This window comes from Saccostrea cucullata, unplaced genomic scaffold, assembly GCF_032062105.1.
Source record: "Saccostrea cucullata isolate Sc308-1 unplaced genomic scaffold, CSIRO_AGI_Scuc_v1 ctg6825, whole genome shotgun sequence".
NCBI classification, from domain to species: Eukaryota; Metazoa; Mollusca; class Bivalvia; order Ostreida; family Ostreidae; genus Saccostrea; species Saccostrea cuccullata.
In genome coordinates, this window is record NW_026928154.1 from 1 (window position 1) to 9,069 (window position 9,069).

Consider the following 9,069-nt stretch of genomic DNA (forward strand, 5'->3'; position numbering starts at 1 on the left):
AGCATTTTGAAAGAACTTCATAGAAATTTCTATTTTTAGTAACCATGGCAACACCGTTTATCAAAATCTAAAACCGATGCACAGAATTATGTACCTTAGTGTAGTCTACTTTTGTGCCAAGTTATATTAAAGTTGGACCAAAACTGTAGGAGAAGTAGCATTTAGAAGATTGTTTACAGACAGACAGACAGACAGACAGCTAGACAGACAGACGGACAGACGGACGGACGCCGGACGCATTACTATCGCATAAGCTCTTCTGGTCTCTGACCAGTAGAGCTAAAAAAAACAATAAGATACAGAGTGAGCTTTTAAATATGATACTTAAAAAAATCATTTTGATTTGTAGATGAAGGTGTTGGGGTGTAAATGTTAGTAGGCAAGAAAAAATTTTTGGTTTATATTCAGGGATGTAATTTGTGTATAGTTTGTACATACACAAAAGATTTGATGAATCCATCCTTTTGACTAAGTTTTCTTGTGGGGATGTTAATTTGTGGGTAAGAGACCCATGGGGTAAGAAAATAAAAATATGAAATTTTTTATAAAATTCTATAAAATTTTTTGAAATTAAAATTTGAAATTTTAGCTAGGTAAGATTTTTTGCCTAAAAAATGCACATTTTAACTAAATTTGTGATGTAATATACAAGGTTTTAAAAATTTACGAATATAAAAGAAAAAGAATTTATGTGGAAAGATTGTCTACTTTGTTTCAACAATTAAAGTACACTGAGTAGGTTTATACATGTAGTAATAAAGATGCCAAAGAAACCATGTGAAAAATAGACACAAGACTGCTTTTGTTAATTTTGAGCTGATTATGACTATCATTTCCTTAGCAGGCTAGATGAGACTATTATCACTGATTATTGCTATAAAGAGGTAGATTCACATACTCCATGAAATGGCCCCGTCAATATACTAATTAACCGACCAAGTTCTTATGTCCTATTTCGATGATCAACATAAAGTAGAGACTTTAGTGCTTTCATATCCTATAAAAAATTTTCCTCTGAGAGTCCAAGTTTGGAAACTCAAGCATTGTGAAACTGCAATGTTCTTGATTTTTGAAGAAAATGGGTGAAATTGAGCATCTTTAACTTTTAATAAAAATATGAGCCCACCCTGTGATCCAAAAATTCTTTCATGGATTAGAATCTTCTAAAACAGTTCTTTCATTATATAACTCAACATTTTAGATCAGAGGTTGGGGGCTATGCAAAATATTAAAAAACAGCTTAAATTTTTGGTCATTTTTAACGAAATTTTCAAGATTTGAGGAAAATGACAAAATTCATGACGTCATAAGACATAGACAAGAGAAAAAAATTACGTCATTTTTATTTGATAAGAAGTCACCAAGGGTCTAAGTGAAATATAACATATTTTCAACTAAAACTGAGTAGTTCTTATTTTTTCAGAAATTCACAGGGCCAAAAATGGACCAATGTGAACTTTATTTTTTGTACCTCTCCTTGTCCCCGCGGGAAACAGATTGACTCCTTTAATCATGCACTGGATCTCTGATTCCAGCCACGTCTTTTTAGACCCCTGTGAGTTATCTCCCCCTGACTGTTTCTGTGCGGCCTCCAGGTGCTTCTGTTTTTCTTCCTCTATCTGTTTATTTAACTCTTCAACCTACACACATACATAAAAACATTGGCACAACAGTTTCACTGTTGGACTTAAATATGTATCAGACAGCTTTTATTTTTCAAAACTTCAAAAAAGTTTGCAATTTTCTACAAACTGCTCTTTTAATAGACACCATCTTCCGTGGGTCACAGAATATTGTGTAATCACTAATTTTCAAAGGGGTCTAATTTTCATAGTTTTCAAGGTCATATGAACAGACCTTTATGTCCACCACAAAATGCATTTTTTCATTTATATTACTACTGAACAATTCTTCAACCACGAAATCGAATGGCCATGAACCAATATATTTCCCTCAAACCACTAAAATTTCACCCTTGAAAATATGTGATTTTACAGTAATCAAATTTAAAACAAAGTTTTTAACTGTGACTATGAGGAATCAGAAAAAAAGGACTCAATTTTGAATTTCATTTTTTTTAATGACTGCTATGGTCAAAGTAAACACAGTTTAATTTTACTGACTGCTGTGGTAAATGCCTCCTTTGCTTTTTGTCCCCCATCTGCAGCCATGGCTTCATTTAACGACTGCAACCTGAAAGACGACAGATACCAATGACAATCTACTGTAAACCTGGTTAATGGTCTCCTTAATCTGGCATAACAACATGAAACATACATACTGCAAAAGGGCCAGCAGGGTCCATCACAACAAACACCATGTAAACCTAACTTGTTATATTCATTGTGTTCATAACACATTTAAAAACTTTGAGGATTGAAAATCATTTTACTATAATCATGAATTCATTATAGGTAGATTCACTATGACAGTGTTATGTGTATAATATTACTTTAAGAGAGACAGTTGGTCGGCCAGCCTTTCTACATCTGCCATGTTGGTCACCCTCTCATCTTCTTTGTCAGTGAAATAATTCATATCCTGTCAAACAAAAAATCAGCAGAATTTTCACCAAGATACTTGCATTTTATTTTAGTATATTCAAAATTACAGCATTTGAATATTACCTGGAATTCACTCCTAATATTAATTAATAATTAAAGACTGAAGAAAAACTACCTACTATATAAGTACATGTATATGGAGATTTACTTATAGACACAAACCTTTGCTGCTGTTCTCAGTGTTTTGCGCTCCTTTTTAATTAACTTTTTCTGTGCTTCTTTTTCTTTTTTGGCAATTGCAGCCTATTGAAAGAAAATGAAACTAATACTACACGAGGATCAAGATACAATTAAAATACTTTTTTGACATGTTTTATTATATATATTTACATTATGCTTTTATGGCAATTTTTATGTGGCCTGTAAATAGGTGGCCATTTCCATCAACTATAGCTAGAACTACCATCAGTGCCAAGTCCGTCAACTAGCTCTGAATATTAATTTTTTTCCGAGTACAAAAAATTTACATAAAGTAATTTATAACCTAAAGTTTAAACATCCATTAAACACATGTTTAGTGTGGCTGAGGGTGGTAGTTTTTTAGACACTCACCTGAGCTTTTGCTTCTTCTTCCTCTTTTCTTTTTTCTTTCTTTCCTCTTCTAAAGCTTCTTGTTTTATCTGATAAGATTTCAGAGTGTTGCAGTGAAAATAATTGAGTTTAATTTAAATAAAACACTTACTGAAAGTAAATTCTTGCCCTCTTCAAAACTGCACACACAAGACTTTATAAGCCTCTCCCTCCTAGTAATTCAGTCTCTAATGCAACCTTCCTGTTACTGCCTCACTAACCCCCCCCCCCCTCCCCACTCCCACCCCTTGCAGGTTCTTGCCCTATTCATAACTACACACACTGATATTGTAATCCTCCCTCTCCAAGTCTATCAATGTTCAATGCACCCTTCCTATTACTGCCTCACTACCCCCCCCCCTTCTGCTAGCCTCTCACCCTCTCCTCCTCCAGGGCCTTCTGTCTGGCCGCTTCCTTTTTGGCACGTTTCTGAGCTTCCTTTTTCTCCTTCTCCTCTTCCCGATATCGTATCACACGGGGATCACAGGCATATGCATTATCTGTTAACACATGTAAATCATACCAGGTTTATTAAAATTTCCTGAATAAAATCTTTAAAACAATGTGATTTCTTTGCCTTTTGGGTTGAATAATAAACACTGGTTTTAATCACAGTAATTTCAGGTTATTAACAGGCATTTAAAAAAAACTTCACACAGGTTTGAAATCTTAAACAAAAAAAGAAATTTCTAAAGTCTGCTTTACACGTAACATCTCTTATGTACTAACTCACTAACTCTCTTACATGTACATACAGTGTACAGTACATACTACTGATCCATTGTTTGATACAATTGACCCAATAAAGGTAAGATAGGACTGAACCACTAACTATACTGACCTACTAACTGTCTGATCCCGAGCCATTTCCTCCTTTTTAGCCTCTGTCTTGCTGCTTTGTTTTGTTTTTTCTCATCCACCTTCTCTCTTCACGACTAAAAACAATAAAGTGTTACCCATGGTGTATTAGTTTATATGCTGTAAATTCATTTCATTTGATGATTTTTTCTTAAAATAAGACACATTTTTAATTAATAGAATTAATATAACTAGACTTACTTCTCTCCCTTTTCCTTCTCCCTCTTCATCTAAATAGAATACTCTCTCCAGGAATCGAAGTCATACCTGTTACCGAGCAGAAATAAAACATTATATCAAAACATTTGAAAGGTTACGTAGAATGAAGAAACAATCACACTGAATTTCTCCATATGTTTGAACAAACCTGCACGATGACATTTTGCCTGTTCCTTTTTATAGGAATATATTTATATTACATATGTGTCTTGAATATAAAGTGTATGGAAATTTATGGCAATCAAAACACCATAACATGGATATGGGGTCAAATAGGTTAAAGATGAATTATTTTTGCACACACTGTTGCAGTTATGAGACTATATCTTTCAAAAAATAATATTGCTTAAATATCACAAAATCACAATAGAAATCTAAATTAACTGTAAACAGTGTTCCTAATTGGCATCTTCTATAGATGTGGAACAAGATACTGTAAATAGTGCCCCTTACCAAAATGAGTAGAATTTATTGACATCTTCAATAGAAGTGGGAGTCTGTTCCTAGACCTGGAACTATCCTTCTGTTGCTCCATCTGAAATTTAAAAAAAAGGTACAAATAAATGAATTGTGGCCTCATAATTAGTCAATAACTGTTCAAGATATGGCTTTATATTTTGCATATAAGTGAGAGCACATTAAAAACATACCTTGAATTTCTTTCAAAAACTGGACCAAAAACTTTAAAGAAATTTTTCTTTGATTCGTCATCAGCGGGCGGCACGTCGTCATCAAACTGGGGATCAACACTGTCATAAGATCGACGCTTTGTTTTGTTTCCCAAAATTTCATAAGCTTTAAAAATATAGACAACAGCTGGAGTCATTATTTTAATCAAAGAATATCCTGCAAACTCTAATGTTTTAAGTACATGAAATTGAGAAGCCAGATAAACATGAAAATCTTAATTAATTCCAAAGTTTTTTTTAAGTACTACATGTAATAAATGAAAATTTCTCTCTCTCTCTCTCTCTTTCTTTGAAAAATAAGAAACATTTGAATAACTTGTGAACATATTAAACTGCAATATTTAGAATCCATAAAACAGAAAAAAAAAATCACAAATACAAAGGATTTTTATTATTAATTAATTCAAAGAAGCAACTTTTTCTTTCCATATGATTTCAATACCTCGTGTAATACATGTGAAATAATCATCCTCTCCGTCTCCGACCTTTAACCCCCTGGCTTTCCTTTTGTCTGGATGGTGTTTTAATACCATACTCTTATCTGTAAAGCACAGCAAGAAAATTTATGTAAGTATTCCTATTCTTTCCTAAACCTTAAATATACATGTAATTTCTGCTACCACAGTTGGTGAATGATTGAGATATTCCAAATAAAAGTGAAAAATTCGGGTAAATAAGGATATACATTCTGATCATGGACTAAAAAGTAGAGTTGGGTATTGCGAAGGAAATCCATATTGCGATATATTGCAATATTTTACTTTGATTATTGCAATATATTGCAATACATTGTAGATTAATTATCAATAATAAATTTGAGTAGAATGTTTGAAATGCTGTCAAGTTCAAAGACTATTTGAATTTATCTTTAAGTTTAAAAGGGGGAGGAGGGATAAGACATTGATTGCACACCAAATAAACACTTTACTTTTAATCAAATTCCAGGTAAAATAGTAAAACAAGATGAACTCGCTTGGAGAATTTTCACATTGGAATAAAATTTTTTACAGATTATATAATCTTTTTTCATTGAATTCTTTTTTTTTTTGGGGGGGGGGTTGTTAATGAAGTAGCATAAAATGTTATTAAAGATTAAAACAATATACATATTAGGCCTATATGAAAATAATTTTATTGTGGTTACAAAATAAAATTTAAAAAACCAGAAAGAAATTGTGACCTGTTTTCGTGCGTTTTGGTAATTTAGTCTGACCCGACCTAATTTCACATCAAGACCGTAGACGTACAATCAGAAAATGGCCTGTTTTAATATGTACATGCTCCTGCTATAGCATAAGGTGTTTAAAATGGCATGAAAGTTATTAAAAATAATTAAAACAACACTGCTACAAGTGAAAACATGGATGACCATTTACTTGTAATATGTACATGTATACTGAACTTGACATTTCACCGCGATGTCGATCGTGTAGATTCAATGCGAGATTTTGAGAACCGCAATGCATATGGTATACACCCTGTAAAAATGTTTTATATATTTTCTTTTTTATAAATTTTATTTTAAAGTCTTATTAATTGGTAATTTTATTTCAAAGTAAGATATTCAAAACTGCAACAGTGAATTAAAAGCTTCCACCCCCTCTCTCTCTCTTCCCTCTCTTTCTCTCTCCCGAACGAAACTGACGAAGAATTCTTTCAACGAGAAAGAAAAAGACTTAGAAGTTTCCAGTTTAATTTTAACAGTTTCTACAATAAAGGAGGTTTTTATATATTTTTATGAATATCGTGAAATACCGGTATCTGATTTTCATATCGCGATATATTATCGTAGTGGATAATACCGCAATATACCGATATACCGGTAATATTGCACACCCCTACTAAAAAGCATTCTGACAGGAACACATTTTACTTACAAGCTTTTTTGATCTGGTTTTCTGTGGCCTTATGTCTAATTTTGCTTAACCCTAGGACAGCATAATGGTCTTGTTGCTATAAAAAAGAAATACAGTGAATCTTCATATTACTTATTGCAATATTTTAAGAAATTTTTTCTTTTGTCTTATATTAACATTTCTTTAAAGCTAAAGTAACATGGCAAGACTGGAGTTGATTCTAAGAAATTTTTATAATCCATATATGGAAATGAGTGGTCAATTTACTCTTGAAAATTCCAGCCACATATGGCGCAAATAATCAGCTATTCCTGAAGCACAGTGTCTTGTCATGATTTGCCTTGTTTTTTTTTTTTTACCACCCCTACGCTATAATATATTTTACAAGACAAATAAGTTATGACAAGTCCCTGTGACTGAACTGATCTAACTTTATCCCCACCTTCCACTCCTTGGGGTCGAGTCCCTGTAATAAAGCTGAGTTATCCTCCTCTTCTATCTCCTCATGGTCACTCTCTTCGCTGCTGGAGCTCTGCAGTGAGTGGTACGACAGCGAATGCTTGTGACGTCTACGTAAACATAACGCCTCAAACCACCGTCCAGCTGGCTCGAACGAGACTTTTACTGGTGCTGTTAAAATAACAGTTTTCATAAAGGTATCTATTTATAATAATAAGTCATTTTTCATGGTCTACAAAATCTTTAGGACAGTCTAACTCTAACAGGTCCAGTCCAAAGACTATTTCTACCTACGTAGCTATTAATAGCTACCTAGGTATTTAAAGCTACCTAAAGTAGCTATTTTTACCAACTTTATATATTTTCTACATTTTGCGGCCAAAAGACCAAACAGCGTAACATGGTGAATACTATATTTTTTGATACGGTCACACTAATGATGAATAACATAAAAATTTTCGCCAAAAAATGATTACTTCCTGAATCTGCAATTTTACATTAGTTTCTATGCAAAATTGATAATATACGAGGTTATCATTTTTAGGCCAAATTTTTGTCATATATATCCATCATCAGTATGACTGTATCAAGAAAGTTTGTGCTGAACATGTTGCGCCGTTCCTGCACTTGGCCACACAAAATGCACGTAAAGCAGAAAGTAGGTAGAAATAGCTACTTTGGGTAGCTTTAGATACCTAGGTAGCTATTAACAGCTACGTAGGTAGAAATAGTCTATGGACTGGACCTGTCTAAACTTCAATGGTTTACACAGGTCTGTGACAATGATTGCATTAGATAAAGATTTTGATCTTGTTCATTGACAGCAAAAAGAAAAATGTTGAATGTGTGTTATTTAATTTTGTTCTTAAAATTATTACTAGAATTAATGACACAGAGTAAGCTTTCTGACTCCATTAGTAATGGCATTACTCGAAGACTTTAAAACACGGTTCGAAATTCCTCGAATTTCAATCACCATCTTAAAATGTTTCAATGGGATTCAAACATATAAAAATTACCTGAAAAAGGTGCTAAAACTGATGTTACAGCATCATCCGATGCAGGTAATAGAAACATGGTCCTCCTTAATATTGAAAAAACACGTGCCGACAAAAATATGCAGTGTAAAACATGTGAGCCAAAACAATTTTACCGGAAGATGTTTCTCCTCGGGATCGGGATTTGAATTTGCAAATTAGCTTCAAGGCGCGGATCTAAAAGTATGGGATATGTCAGATCCTGTCCATTTTTCGATGATATTGACAAATAAATATGCATAAGTTTTTGCTTCTAAAATAATTTTTTTTAATAGGAAAGAATACTTCTCTCATACTTACGTACTTGAACACAAATACTCAGAAAATCAAGCATTTCGAGGGTGGATCTGTGAGCCTCAGACGGAATGGCAAGGAATTTTTTATGCAGCTAACTAACAAGTCCGATACTTTCGAAATTTCCATTTAAATAATCCGAACCTAAATTTAAAAAGGGACGATTCAAGTCAAGTAGAAATTCCGTCAAAACAAAATGGGGGAGTGGGGTTAATTGATTATGTGTTGTTTCACTTTTTCACTCATATGGAGACGCCACCACAAAGGGGGGTGATTTTGATACAGTAAACTGTAAACATAGATTCACGTTTGTAAACTATAGTTTACAATCGTAAACTATAGTTAAGAGTTGTTAATCATAGTTTCACAAATCGTGAAACTATATTTATCAGATCGTTAACTATAGTTAACGGTTTGTAAACTATAGTTTACAAATCGTGAAACTGTATTTATCAGATAATCTATGTTTTGCAATCGCAAATGATTGTTTTCAGTGTTAAGTATAGTTTACGGTTGTGAAACA

The 9,069-nt window shown here is 33.1% G+C and overlaps 1 pseudogene; it reads right to left on the reverse strand.

The window, feature by feature from the left end:
* Positions 1–1,427: 1,427 nt before the first annotated feature.
* On the reverse strand, positions 1,428–8,347 carry LOC134276607 (dnaJ homolog subfamily C member 2-like; annotated as a pseudogene).
* Between the last annotated feature and the right edge of the window lie 722 nt (positions 8,348–9,069).